Source organism: Epinephelus moara, chromosome 9 (assembly GCF_006386435.1).
Source record: "Epinephelus moara isolate mb chromosome 9, YSFRI_EMoa_1.0, whole genome shotgun sequence".
NCBI classification, from domain to species: domain Eukaryota; kingdom Metazoa; phylum Chordata; class Actinopteri; order Perciformes; family Serranidae; genus Epinephelus; species Epinephelus moara.
This window is the reverse complement of record NC_065514.1, coordinates 7075580-7089518: the sequence shown is the minus strand read 5'-3', so window position 1 is coordinate 7089518 and position 13939 is coordinate 7075580. Positions and strand designations below refer to the sequence as shown.

The 13939-nt window shown below is 42.7% G+C and overlaps 1 protein-coding gene and 1 long non-coding RNA gene across 3 annotated transcripts in view; one reads left to right on the top strand and one right to left on the bottom strand.

The window, feature by feature from the left end:
- LOC126395214 (uncharacterized) overlaps positions 1-13939 on the top strand; it is a 903426-nt gene that overhangs the window by 196286 nt on the left and 693201 nt on the right. The window lies entirely within an intron of this gene.
- Positions 1-13939, bottom strand: part of cntfr (ciliary neurotrophic factor receptor) — a 354906-nt gene that overhangs the window by 329554 nt on the left and 11413 nt on the right. The window contains exon 2 of one of the 2 annotated variants that reach the window (XM_050052470.1): positions 13344-13425. The exons of the other annotated variant lie outside the window; for it this stretch is intronic. The gene's annotated coding sequence lies outside the window, so the exon portion shown is untranslated. The remainder of the gene's footprint in view (positions 1-13343; positions 13426-13939) is intronic. 2 annotated transcript variants of the gene reach the window in all.

Genomic DNA, 13939 nt, shown 5'->3' with positions numbered 1-13939 from the left:
CAAAGCGTGCGCGTTCTCCTTCTCAAAAAACACATACGGACTCTGCGCTCGTACATTTATACGAGCACATGTGTGCAAACGCATGCAACGTCCCATATGTTCTTTTAACGCAACACTTGTCCTCTGAATGATGGATTTACTATGAGTTTTCAATTGTGTTGCACACCTCCGGATCATGGTCTGGCAGCCTGAATTTAACATCACACGGAGGGAAAGAAAAAGCTGAACTCTTGACACATACACAGACTGAGACGTGCCGCTAACAAACAAATATGATGTTACTAAAATTGCGGTGGATGAGACTAATTCTGGTCGTGCCTGTCAGCCATGGCACCACTGCAGGTGGCTGTTGAAAGCGATCATAGAGCCACAGATGGAGCATGTAAAGGTTGCATCTGGAGGGAGAGATGGCAGAAGGCTAGCATGACTGCTGCCTCTTGGCTCTCTGCTGATGGGTCTATTGGTTTTCAAATGTGGCCTCTCCAGAAAAACATAATGAACACAGCAGTGGCGCAAATCACCTGAAGGTTGTTGGACACGATTGTGCATTTTGTACGCAGCGAAATGTATCCAGACATGGTTTAAATGGAGATATTGCATAACTGATTGTCGATCAATAAAAGCTGATTTAACTTATTCTTTTAAAAAAGGATAAAAAGCAGAGGAGATGGAAAGAAACAATCTGCGGAGGAGCAACGAAAAGCTCAAGGGAGTTCTATAAAAAAGTCTCACCTCAAAATAACCAGCAACAACAACAACAACAGCATCATGGTAAGCTCTGATAAAACTGCACTCAATAACAGAAATGAAATGACAACTGGAACAAGACGGGAGGAAAAAGAAGGATGATAGCATTGGCCACGAAATGACGAGGGAAATAAAAATAAATTAAAATACGTATCCCTAATGAGTGGGATTGCAGAGAAACAGATGGTGTGTTCAGCTGGTGTTTGGACCGGGGTTTTTATCCACCAGGCATCAATTTATTGGCCGAAGAACTGTGGCGCTTCATGCAGCCAGTTTACATGCTCTGTCCGGTTTTGTTTTTGACAGGGCTGTTTCCATATTGACAGTGTCGGTTTTGCTGGAGGACGTTGATGTTGGCGAAGTGCTCCTACAAGGTTAACTTGAAAGGTGAGTTCATTGAATAATATTAATGTAAAAGAATTTCAGTTTTCTAATGTTGAAACAGGGTTAGGGGTAGATTAAGGGTTTGATTTTTAGGGATCTGATTGAAGGTTAATACAAGGCGACTATCACGTGCAAAGAATCAGGTTAAGGGTCCATATGTAGGATTTAGGGGGATGTGTTGGTAGAAACTGAATATAATAAGTATGTTTTCTTTAATGTATAATCACCTGAAAATAAGAATTGTATTTTTGTTACCTTAGAACGAGTCATTTATATCTACTGTGCATTCTAGCACTACCATACTATTTAGTATGCCAGATGCAAATGTAGTATGTCCCAATACATAGTATGTCAAATGCAGTATGCCAAAAATACCGGGATGTTCTACTACATCCTGTCCGATTTTGCAGTATGTAAGCCAGCATGCTTTTCTGGCTATTCTGACCCACAGTCCTCTGCACAGCGGACGAAACGTCACATTGACTGAGATGCAAACACATGACAGCTGTCCCAGTGATGGATGAAAGCCAAGTAACTGACAGCTAGTCGAATAGTAATGATAGGAATATTGATTAGGGATGCACTGAATATTCGGTAACCGAACATATTCGGCCGAATATTGCAAAAAAACACACATTCGGTATTCGGTGGAATAAGTTAAAAGCAAGGCCGAATAATAGCGGCGTGTTTTGATAACGCAATCAAACAGCGTGCCGTGACGGGCGGAGTAAAATGTCGGCAGTGTGGTGATATTTTACTCCGTCTGTCACCGCACTCGTATTTGCGACTAAAAATAGTTTTGTGCGAGCAAAATAAATCATTCAGCACGCTGTGCCAGTACAGATTTCAACCAGCAGCAGAAACGAAAGGCGAATCCCATCGGTTGTGGGTTGAACGGCAGCCATAGTGCTCCGCCGCGCAAGGCTTACTGGCGACGGAGAAATACGGCTCCAATAATGTCCTCTTCTTGGTGTCATGACTGCCCAGTAGTACAGCCGAGCCATGGCGGCACACAGGTATGTGGCATGTCAGAGGAGAAACGNATCTGGAGGGGTTCATCTGCAAAAACTAATGAAAAACTAAACAACGGTATTCGGCCAAGCGTTTAATTTTATTCGGCTTCGGCTACAAATTTTCATTTCGATGCATCCCTAATATTGATTGTTTAAGTGAACAAAATAATCATAGATATCACAAACAATAGGACATAACTATGAACATGACAAAGACAGAACTGCAGATGTAATTTCACCGTTGCAAATAAATCATGTTATAATCTACAATCTGTGCAGTCATAACTTTGAAGGTAAACTACATGCATTGCAAAGTAACAATGGGTTGATCTCCATCTCTGGCGAGCTGGGTAAGTGGCATTTGTTTATCCCAAGGTAACAGATAAGCAAGAGGGTCAAAGTTCAGGGTGTAATGTTATGTGAAAGGAGTATGTCCAGATTGTGTGCATACCGCATTCAACAGTACGTACTTCTTAAGGGCAGCTTCAGTACCTACGAAAACTAAAAAGTAAAAGTATGCGATTCAGAACGCACCCCTACATAGAGAGCGGGTCCTCGTCCATGAAAATCGCCATGTTGCATCACCATGTTTCTACAGTAGCTCAGAACGGACAAAGCAATAACGGAAAAAAGTGAGCACACATTTGCAGGTGCTAAGCTAGCGGCCTGTCTCTGACAACTGCATTGGAGAAAACAAAATGAAAAGTAAGCAACAAGAGAAAATGAAAGAGGAGATGCTCGGAGATGTGACAATGGTCGCTGCGTAAAACTAGCCAGGACCGCCTCTGGTTCTCACCGCTACTAAATCCCCCTAAATCTCACACACTGTTCCTTTAACAGACAAAACACAACGTATTAACTCTCACACTGATCAGACATAGGACACACACACAGAAACAGCGGCACACACATACACGGTAATACCAAACACATGGGGGATGCAATTAAAGAAAAAGATAGAGACATGTACACACACACGGACACGCAGACAGGCACACACACTCAAAACCCACTGATGGAAGCTGAAGTCATTTAAAGTGTGTGAGTGTATTCTACTTTTTAATCCTTTCCCGATAAGAGACTATTTTGAACTCTGCCTCCGAGGCAAAGATAGGTGAGTGTTATCTCTCACTCTGTCTTTCTCTTTCTTTCTCTCTCTCTCTCTCACACACACACACACACACACACACACACAGATACACACAGAAATGGAGGGCATTCACGTCCTACCTGGGGGAAGATCGTGGGAAAAGACAAATGATATCTTAACTCTGACAGACATGCGTGCGCCGGCCTGTCGGTGTCATTGTGACACTGCTGCGTATGCACTCCTCTACATGTGCCGTACAGTGTGTGACAAGGTGTAGGTGCTCACGCTGCAACACGGGATGTGTGTTTTTAGAAATGTTGTCTGCATTTAATTCACACCCGTGCTTGCATTTGTGTGCCGTGCGACACAGTGTGTTTGTTTGTGTGACAGCGTGACTGTTGACTGTGTGCGTTTGATACGTCTCCTTAGCCACAGGTGCGGAGAGATGCTGACACTGCTTACAGAGAGACACAGTGCAGGAGAATGAGTTTATTTATGTGTCTTTGTCAAGTTCTCTCACACTCACTCACTCTCACACACACTCACAGGAACTTCAACAGACAAACAAAAATGTCACATAGCTGACACACACTCATACAGAGACCAACATGCCCGCAAACAGACAAATAAACATGCCTCTGCACAATCTCACACACACATACACATCTGGGAGGAGTATGGGACCTTAGGCACCTCGCCAAGGTAAACAGAGGAAATTGCCAACCCTGACATTTTTTTGGTGCGGAGCGCCGCTCCTCAAGGTGACAGCTTTCACTGGGTGTTAGTGGGAGATGAGGATTGGTGCTGCTTAACAATCAACACACTGTCATTTGCCGTCTGTGTGTCTGTGTGTGTGTGTGAGGGCGGGACGTGCGTGTGTGACAGGCCTGTGTGTGTTTACGCAAGTGTTGGCGGTTGTGCTAGACGCTGTGGAATATTGTCTTTTGATTGCATCTGTTAACATATGCTGCTCCGTGCGTGGTTTTTCTCCAAAACAGACCTAAATTGCGGCCTTGCTGTTTCTTTATAGAAGTGACTGAAGTGAAACACAGAAGTTTGTCTGAGACAAAGACACAAATTGTTCCTCCATCCACCCTCCTGGGGTTTTTATGTGTTTTTTGTTTTATACAGCATTTTTTAAATGAGCTAAAATTAAAAAAAAAAAGTAGTAATCAGTGTGTAAATCAAGGTTTGAGACTGTGCAGGCAGATTTGTACGAGCAAAAAGACAGAATTACAAATAACTGATGTCTCTACATTTTAAAGAGAGCAGTAAGGCTTCCTCTGCCCTCTATCTTCAAAGCTCTCTGTTTGGTAGACTTTTGTATCTAAACTCAAAGTGACAGCAGAGTAAAATCCATTTCATTTGACCTTACGGTATTATCCTGGGAGGCTCCGGCTAGTCGTGTGTCTTCATGAGGCATGTTCTCTAAAAATCTCAAGTGCTCTGAATCTAATTGTTCCTGCTCGCCCTCACATCTTGATTTGCAAACTGATTATAGCTCAATTCTGTTCAGGAGTTTTTTCTATAATGAGCTTCCATGTAGTAATAATGTGCTTTCCTGTACCTGTATGTGGGTATGTGTGCTTCCGACCCTCTGTGCCATACAATGCTAGTTTATAGAAGATACCTCTATCTCATTTTGTGTGTGTTGATGTCTTTCAGTGACACAAAGGAACATAAACCGGTTATGTAAATAATCCCCCTGCATTCACTCCCTGTCTTTTGTGCTCGGCAGTGGATCTGGCATGTACATGAATGACTGTGTGTTGGGAAGTAAACCACAAACTCGATGTAGATGATGCCTCTCCTTTCATCTTCACTGCCTTTTGTATGAAGGTGAATGCATCAGGAGTAACAGAATAATACGCATGTTTCTGTACGTGTTTGTGAGCACGTGCATATATGGCAACGGTAAGTAACACAAGTTATGAAAACTGAGAGAGTGTAAATAATACTGAGACATATAAACACTTGTTTACGGCCAGCTCTATGATTGTCATCATAGTCTGTATAAAGTAATGGACGTAGCTACCGTGACATCACCCACTGGTTTGTGGACTCCTGTTTGAAAGCCTTAAGTTTGGCATTTCAGCCATCGCCATCTTTTTTGTTTGTTTGTTTGTTTGTTTGTTTTGGAACTAGAATTGACACATTTAGGGCCATTAGTCGACTCGTCGCCTGCATGTTAACGATATTAATCTAATTATTAAATTATATATAATGGTTTGAGTTGAAGGTGTGAGAAAGAATAGTATCAGTAACATTGTTAACACTGTGCTACATTACAGAGAAATACAAAACCGTACTAATGAACCTTCATTAATATAGGCCTATATTTTATCTACAAGTGCACGTCACACACTGAGCGAGCCGCCTGTTAATGACGCTGTGGGCTAATGGGCATGTAGCTACTTCCATGTTTCAGATGATACGTCATGTTTGTAGTCGACCAATGAAGATGAGTTTACATATCACCTTGGGTTCGTCCTTCACCTTCTCAAAATGATCCCACACTTTGGATTTCCTGCCCGACATGTTATTAACTAGCCTGTGGAATAACCGCAGGCACCAGCCCTGGAAATTAGGGGCCGTACACATGCTGCGTCTTTAACCTCTCGGAAAATTTGAGGTACTCTTTCAGCTTTCAAGAGGGCAGTGGCAGGTTGCGTCTGAGGCTGCTAAGCAACCTTAACAAGCACCATATCATAGCCTATTTACCTGAAATCTGAGTGCAGAGCTGATCTTCTTCCAGGCTTTTTGTAAATGTGCATTAGGCAAAAAATATTGTCTGTGGGACAGATGTAAAGCTCTGGCAGCCCTGCACTAACACGATCAGCTTCATATTTATCACAGACGGAAGAAGGGAAAGATATCTGTCGGCTGTGATTGGTTGTTCCTCCTCACATGACATGTGGTGCACACTGCTGCGTTCTAAAAACTCTGTCTATCTCAGGGTGCAAGCGTCCTGCCTTAAAAATAGGTGCTCGGGACACCCATGATGGCGTCGCTCTCTGCCGCTCTCTCTGCCGTGTGTCTACATTGAAAGCAAAAAAATTTGAGGGCGCAAAAAACATGGCATGTGTACGGCCCCTTAACCCATGAGAAAATGAAAAAGGGTCAATTACACACTGATTCACTTATTAGCTAGAGATAAAAGCTGTTTTGTAACAGACTGTAAACACTTTTTTTTGTGCAGTGTAAAGTTGGGCATTTTAACATGGGGACTATGCGGATTGACTCGCTTCTGGAGCCAGCCTCAAGTGGCCATTAGAGGAACTGCAGTTTTTGGCACGTCTGCGTTGGCTTCATTTTTGAACCCTGGAGATTGCTGCACTGTACACAAACTATTTAGCTGACAGTTTGCAAGGCTGGAGTAGAGATGCATGCTGAAAAGATACGCCCACATTTCTGGTCGGAAGGAGAAACGCCTACTTTTAAACAACATGAAAGACTTGGACATGCACCAATATCTTAACACCAACTTAATGCCCGTGGAAAACGTTTTAAAATCCTGGCACAAGCACCAGCTGTTCTACTTCTCTATATTTCGACATGATAAACAACATGATGAACAGCTTAGCAGGAATATCGTCTTTCTTGGAAAAAGGACAAACACCTTTATTCAACCCATAGTCGCTCCTTCTTTCAGATTCAGTTGCCAGATTCCGTCTGCCAAGACTGGTTTATCAAGTTTGACTTTTATTTTACTGAAACTAGATTTAAAAACTAATATGATTTGTCCAAGGCCACTCCTCACCAAGTTGTGACTTTTGTATAGCCAGTGCTTTTGTTTCTGTAATTTAGTTTAATATAAAACCTGTAATCAGTCCACCTCCAGCTCTCATTCATCCCTGTGTTCTTCAATTTCAGTGTCATAAAATGCTCATTTATGGCAACTCTAGTTGCCATTAAGAATAAGGAACGTCTTGCTTTGACACTGATCATCTAAAACCTTTAACCGCAGACATACGCACCTAATCCAAAAGTCAAATTGACATTGAAATCATAAATATAGCTTTCAGCTGCTGTTTCGGAGTTGTTCTTATGAGCTTGTTTGTCACAGAGTCTTAATGTCAACACATAAAAAACGTTCTACTGTTTTAAACCAATCATCGTTGCATATAAACATCACTGGACTTGACTTAAATCAGCATCCAAACAATTTTTCCCAGGTACCTCTGTTTTTCCTGCACAGCTGTTAGACACTTAGCCATTATTTACCCACAGCTAATCCCCCAGCGGACCTCCGTGATGGAGCCAGACAGGGTTGCTAGGCGATTTGTGATATGACTGCAAAGTTTCTATTAGAGGGGCACAGAGGGACTAACAGTTCTATAAAACATATCAAGCAGGAGTGAGAATATCTACCATCGCAGTATTGGGTCAGGGTCACTTGTGTAGAGATTATCCCTCCTTCATAATTCCATTCTGTTTATTTTCTCCTGGACTCCTGTCTACCGACATTTTTCTTATTTTTCTGCCGGCTAAATCCCCCGAAGACGTAACCCCCCTGCCCTCCACANTCCCTTTCTCTTTCTGACTCCCCTCTCTTTCCCTCTACCCCCCCTCCCTCCCTTCTCTTTACTCCTCTCCTTCCCTCTCCCTGCAGTAGCTACCCAATAAAGGATGTTGTTAATATCATTAGGCAGACTTCCTCCGGCCCAGCGCCCGGCCCACTCCCTTTCAGCCATAATCAAGCGTGCACACTAACTATCAAAGGAGACGTCGCTAATAAACTACCACAGTGGAGCGGAAAAACACACACGTACACTCCGGCGAAGAAAATACTGTTGGCTAAGAGTGGTGAAATAAATGTGTGCGTGTGCGTGTTGGATCTGAGGGGATGGGTGGGGTTGCAGGGGGTGCTGGTGCGGGTTGCCCAGACAACATTAATAAAGTATACTCCAAAGGCTAGCACAGTGTAATGCAAATCTGCCACTTAAGTATACTAAATTAATTGGGGTTGAGGGACATGTACACAAGCAGACATAGCTAATAAAGTGTGCTCCGAGAAGAGGCAAATACTGTCAGTTTAGTGGGTTTAAATGGGAAACGGGAGGGTGGGGGGGGTTCAACTGTGGCTTCCTGTTCCACTGCAGTCATTTGCTGTAAATCACCCTTAAAACGGGAGCGCACATTGTCGGCCGCATAGCTTGGAAGTGTTATCTCCCAACAGCTGAATTCTACGGTGCATGCAGCATCACCAGTTAAACACGGTCTGTGGGGAATACATGATGCAACGCTGCGAGCAAGGAGCATTTAAAGAAGAAAAAAAGAGGTGTGGGAGGACAATGACACGAGGCTGCTAATACATCATGCCGCACAGAAAAAAGCAGAGAATCTCGTGCAAGCGCGGGCAATTATCTGTCTCAATGAAAAGAGGAAGTGTCAATGAATGCGCATTCATCACCCTTTTAATTGTAGAGACACAGAGGAGATGGTGCCACTTGTAGAGGCCACATGTTGTACAGCGCTTTGGCTGCATTCTTTAAGCTCTCTGAGAAAAAAGATGGTGTCTTTTCTTTTCCCAAATCAAGCAAATTTTCATCTCACTGTTCACTCACTGGCTCTGTGGAACAGGAATGTGTTTTCCAGTGTTAAACTGCAATTTAGGTTTATTAAAAAATGGCCTTTTTTCTACTGTGCATGATATAGTTGAGCACACCAAACTAGTTTATCAGAGCAGTGACACTGCACAGGAAAAGGAAGTTTATATGTTTTTATTTTAGCAATCAATGACAGATCTTTTGCAGTGCTCACATTTGCTGTCATCTCTTAAGTGTTTTAAATAATCTGGCTAAACCGTTGGCTTGTTAACAACCTGTCTGAACATCTGGCTCCGTTGTATTGCTGTCATCATGTTTCTGATCTCAGCGATAACTTTGGTGAGTACAATGATATCACAGCCGAGCAAACAATGCCCAATGAAAATAAGACCTAGAATGATGAGTCAAAACATCCATAATATCCTTCTATTAGCTGTACACACTTATGTTTTTAGAGCAGTGGTGCCCAACTGGTGGGTTACAGTGCAAAAGAGGGTTGCGAGTCCATTCTGAATGGACCGCAAGTGACTCATAAATGTGTCAAGTTTGTAAAAAGCACACTTTATTTTGAAGTACAGTGAATTTCTGGCACAGCTTTAATTTTGAAGTGTAGTTTCCTGCTGTAGAGAGCGAGTATCAGACAGCTACTCAACAGAGACAGCAAACTAGCTCAGTTACATGACCAACTGTATGAACCTTCAACAGGACAAATCTGGACCCCGTGGCTGGACCAGTTGGGAACCGCTGTTTTAGAGGGTTGTGGGGGGCTGGAGCCGATCCGATCTGACATTGAGTGAGAGGTAGGGAACACCCTGGACAGGTCACCAGTCAATGACAGGGCTGTCTTATAGATCATATTTACACCTGGTGTTAACATGCGTCTTCGGAACGGACAGATCTGCATCTCTCTGTTCATACCTGGCATTGGAATGTGTCTCTGTATGTGTCTTGAGTGACCACTTAGTATCGGCTCTCTCTTTCTGGCTGTATAGGCAAATAAACATGTGCATCACTTCTGTGACAGCCTGTGCCAGTAACAGTTTGTGAGAGTCCCCCCCAACACACACACACACACACACACACACAGTGACAGGGCTAACTGTTAGCATCACATGGCTAATGTTACCCAGTGGTTATTTACAGCTTTGCTAGCCATTTTGGTGTGAGTTTGTTGGGACCATTTAACAGCTGCCATTGTGTTAGCTTAAGCTAACAAGGATAGTCTCGCCACCAGACAATCAGAGATCTCCGCCTTCTGATAGTCTGGGGACACTCCTTTCTAAAGTATGTTTAACACACCGGAGAAAATGGCCAGCAACAAAGCAACGCCTCTTGTATTTTTGAAAAGGACACGCCCTCCCGGAAATGTGCGCTCCCCCTTTTCTCGTCCGCAAGGAAACAAACACACAGAGAGCTTGGAAATGGATGCCGAGAGATTTAACTCCGTTTTATCAAACGTGTGACTTACAGCGACTTGAGCCATTTTGTACCGCTACATGTGTTTCTAGTCGAACTATGTTTACGAGCACAAGAGTTCAGCGAGCCACCAAAGGACCGCCCTGCGGATTTACTATTGGTTCTGCCACGTAGGGAGTTTTTTTAAACTCTGAAATTGTATCCGCCCATCTAAACACAAAATCAGGGAGAAAGTCATCAGTCTTTAGTTAAGCAAAGCGTCTAAAGACTGACTCGTGAGTCTAACAAGGAGGATACTGAACTGACAGTTTGCCAGGAGGACGTCAGCTGAGTTGGCGGCCCTTCAGTGTGGCCCAGGGCACTTCAGTCTACACAGTGATGAAATAATGTGGCCATACTGGACCACCTCCAAATTTGGTCTGAGAAATTGCATCTCATGACGCATTTAAGGATACTTAAGAAACTAGGCGGTGCTGATGAAATAAAGATCATGATTATGTCACTGTTATTATGTCACATTTCTCACCTAAACTGTTTTTAGAAACATATTTCAGTGCCATGTTTAGCTGAAATAACTTATTTGTGAACAGGAAGTGGGCGCCATACTGTTTCCTGCACAGTGAAAATGGAGGCCAAAATAACTGAGATCAAACGGTAAAGCTAGCAAGCACTGATCAACTATAAACCAAGATTATTTCTTGCCAGCTGGCTGCCATTGTTTCAATGGACGTGTTCATGTTACGACACCCACCAGTAGGAGCGTTTATTGGTATGATGCGACACAGTGCATTCTGGTAGTTGTAGGTTTTATTCCTCTTGAGCAATAGCATCCTTTTTTGTTTTCTCTGGTTCTGTAGCACCATGTATTTGCATCTTTCTACTGCATAGACATCCTAGTCTTATTAAAAGACCATCCTTCCAGCAGTGAAATACTTCCTTAAGAGTGCATGAGGTGCATCCACACCTGTACCTGGAGCTGTCTACTTGTGATCTGATCACCCAGGACGCATGTTAATACAGGATGTAAACAGGGCCATAGACAGACAACAATTTATGCTCACATTCACACCTACAGACAACAGAGGTGCCAACGTGCTTGTCTTCGGACTGCAGGAGGAAACCGGTGCACCCCTAACCACTACATTACTGTGCCACGTCCTTATTTTGATAGTAAACTTGTTACCAAATGAATTTCAATCAAAAAATAACCACAACTGCCCTGCAACCTGTTTCTGACACAAATACGGCAAGCCTCTTCCTGTGCATTTCAAAGACCACTGGGAGTTTCCAATGTTATGTGGCCACTACTGAGCTCCACTGTCATGCTTTATTTATCCCTTTCCCTCTGCACTGTAATGGAAATATAAAAGGGTGCATTGATTAGTGTTTAAGGATCAGGCTTTAATAGATTAAAAGCCCCCGGCTCTGAGAGAGGCACTCACTCTCTCACACACACTCTTGTGCATAAAGGCAAGCTTATATACACATCAACAAGCAAATATATGGACGGATATGGAAAGAGGTCGGACATAAGCAGTAACACACATGTATAGACAGACAGCGGCTTCATGCACTTGGACAAAGACATTAGGTGGACATAAAGCTGCACACACACACACACACACACACACACACACACACACACACACACGAACACACACACCTACAGCAGTGCCGGCAGCAGAGCCTTAAGCCTTTCAACAGCCTACCTGTGGAAAATAAATATACCCAAATGACACGTACCCAAAACAGGATAGAGATATCTGCATGTCATTATCATAAAGTGGGAGCCCTAATGTTGATTATCCAAATGATGGGAAATTCATTCATTTTTAACGTATTGCATTATTAATAACGCGGCATGATCCCAGAGCTTTCTCCACACACAGGGGTGGGGATGTCAGGTCTCAATTTGAGTTTAAAAAAAGACGTAAACATGATAATAAATGAGGGTGGCTGTGTTTCAGCATCCCGCTGATGATGTACTCTGAGAGCAGACCTGATTATTATACAGTACACAGCTACAGGAAAACAGAGGCGGTATGTTAAAGCAGAAAAGTGTGTTCAAAATTGGACCAGCAACTATATTTTATACACTGGGAAGTTTTGCATGTAAACCTGCCATTTCCCTGCTTGAAAGCACCAAATTTAATTTAATTCTGAGGTTTACTGCTGTGAAACAGTGAGGTAAACTTAAAGTAACTGTGTGAAAGATTTAGGGGATTTCATGGCATCTGACGGTGAGGATTGCAGATTGCAACCAGCTGAAACTTCCTCCAGTTAGAATTCCTTCAGCTTTCATTGTTAAGGAGGGTTGTATCACAAGCCGAATTATCTGCAGAGGTCTCTCCCTCTCTAAGACAAATGGACCCAGTGATTAAAACCTATAAAATCAGTGTTTCTTCTTTGCTCTCCAAAGCAAAAAGACCAGGTGATTAAAACAGCTAAAAACACTGAATAAACACAAACAATTAACACCTTAAGTTTTCTCCTTAAGTATGACACTTAAGGCTCAACTGCCAACTCCCTGAAAAGGTTTCCTTAGTTAAGGAAAAACTCATTTACTGCATTGAAAGAGATTTTACAGTGGTACAAGTTTCCATGGAGATTGTTTGTTTGCTTGGACTCCTGCTTGTGACGCCTGTTTTCATCTCACAAAGTTGGCTTCTAGTTAGTGAAAAAATAGAAGAAGAAAAGAAGACAAGAAAACCAAATTGGTCAGAGGAGGAAAAGATTATACTTCTGGAGGAATGCAATCATAGAAAGTACATACTGCAAAGTTCAGTTGATCCCCAAATACCAGAAAACGATTGTAGGAAGAAAATTCACTCAGATCTATAGTGTAAAATCAAAAGCATATCCACTGGGTTCTCCTGGTCGCAGAACACTCTTCTCAGAGTGTGTTAGTTTTTTCATTCATGAACTCATGAATTCATGATGAACTCGGTCATGATGCAGTCAGATGTACCTTGAGTTCACCTTGTTTGGTTGCTAAGGTCTTTTGTGCAACGGTCTAAGGGATCCTTCAGTTTAAGACCGAGACAAGGAGAAAACCATAAATACTTAAAGGAACATTTTAAGGACACCTTGAGGACAAGATTTAAGGGTGTTTGTGCAACTGATTTTATTTTCAGGAAACCTTACCGATAAAGAAAATCTTAACTTAGCTCCAGATGTTCAGCAGGGTTTTAACCGGGAACCGAATTAACAGCAGAAGTCTCTTCCTCTGAAAAAAATCAAACAGACCCATCAATTGAAACTGGTTAAGTAAGTTTCACAATTAAAAATTAGAGTCTTTCCAAAGCTCTTGCTGCAGAGGGGCTCTAACTACTGTGGCAGATGTGACAATGCAAATGGCCCCATCTAGAGCCAGTGTTTGGTTTGTCCTTTCTAGGCGACTGCAGAAATATGGCGGTGCAACACGGCAATCTCTGTAGATGAGGACCCGCTCCTTCTAAGGTAACAAAAACACAATTCTTATTTTCAGGTGATTATACACTAAAGGAAACATACTTGTATCAAATTCCATTCCTGCCAATATATCTTCCGAAATCCTCCACACTGGACCGTCAAAAGTGTGATGCCTGTGTCCTCCTGTATTCTTGTCTCTCCTCACTGCATCTGATTCCCATCTCTCCTTCCATTTGTATTCTGTGCAATGACCATCGTCACATCTCCAAGCACTGCCTTGACTCCAAACCTGCCCGACATCTTCCCTTTCATTTTCTCTAATCTTTGGA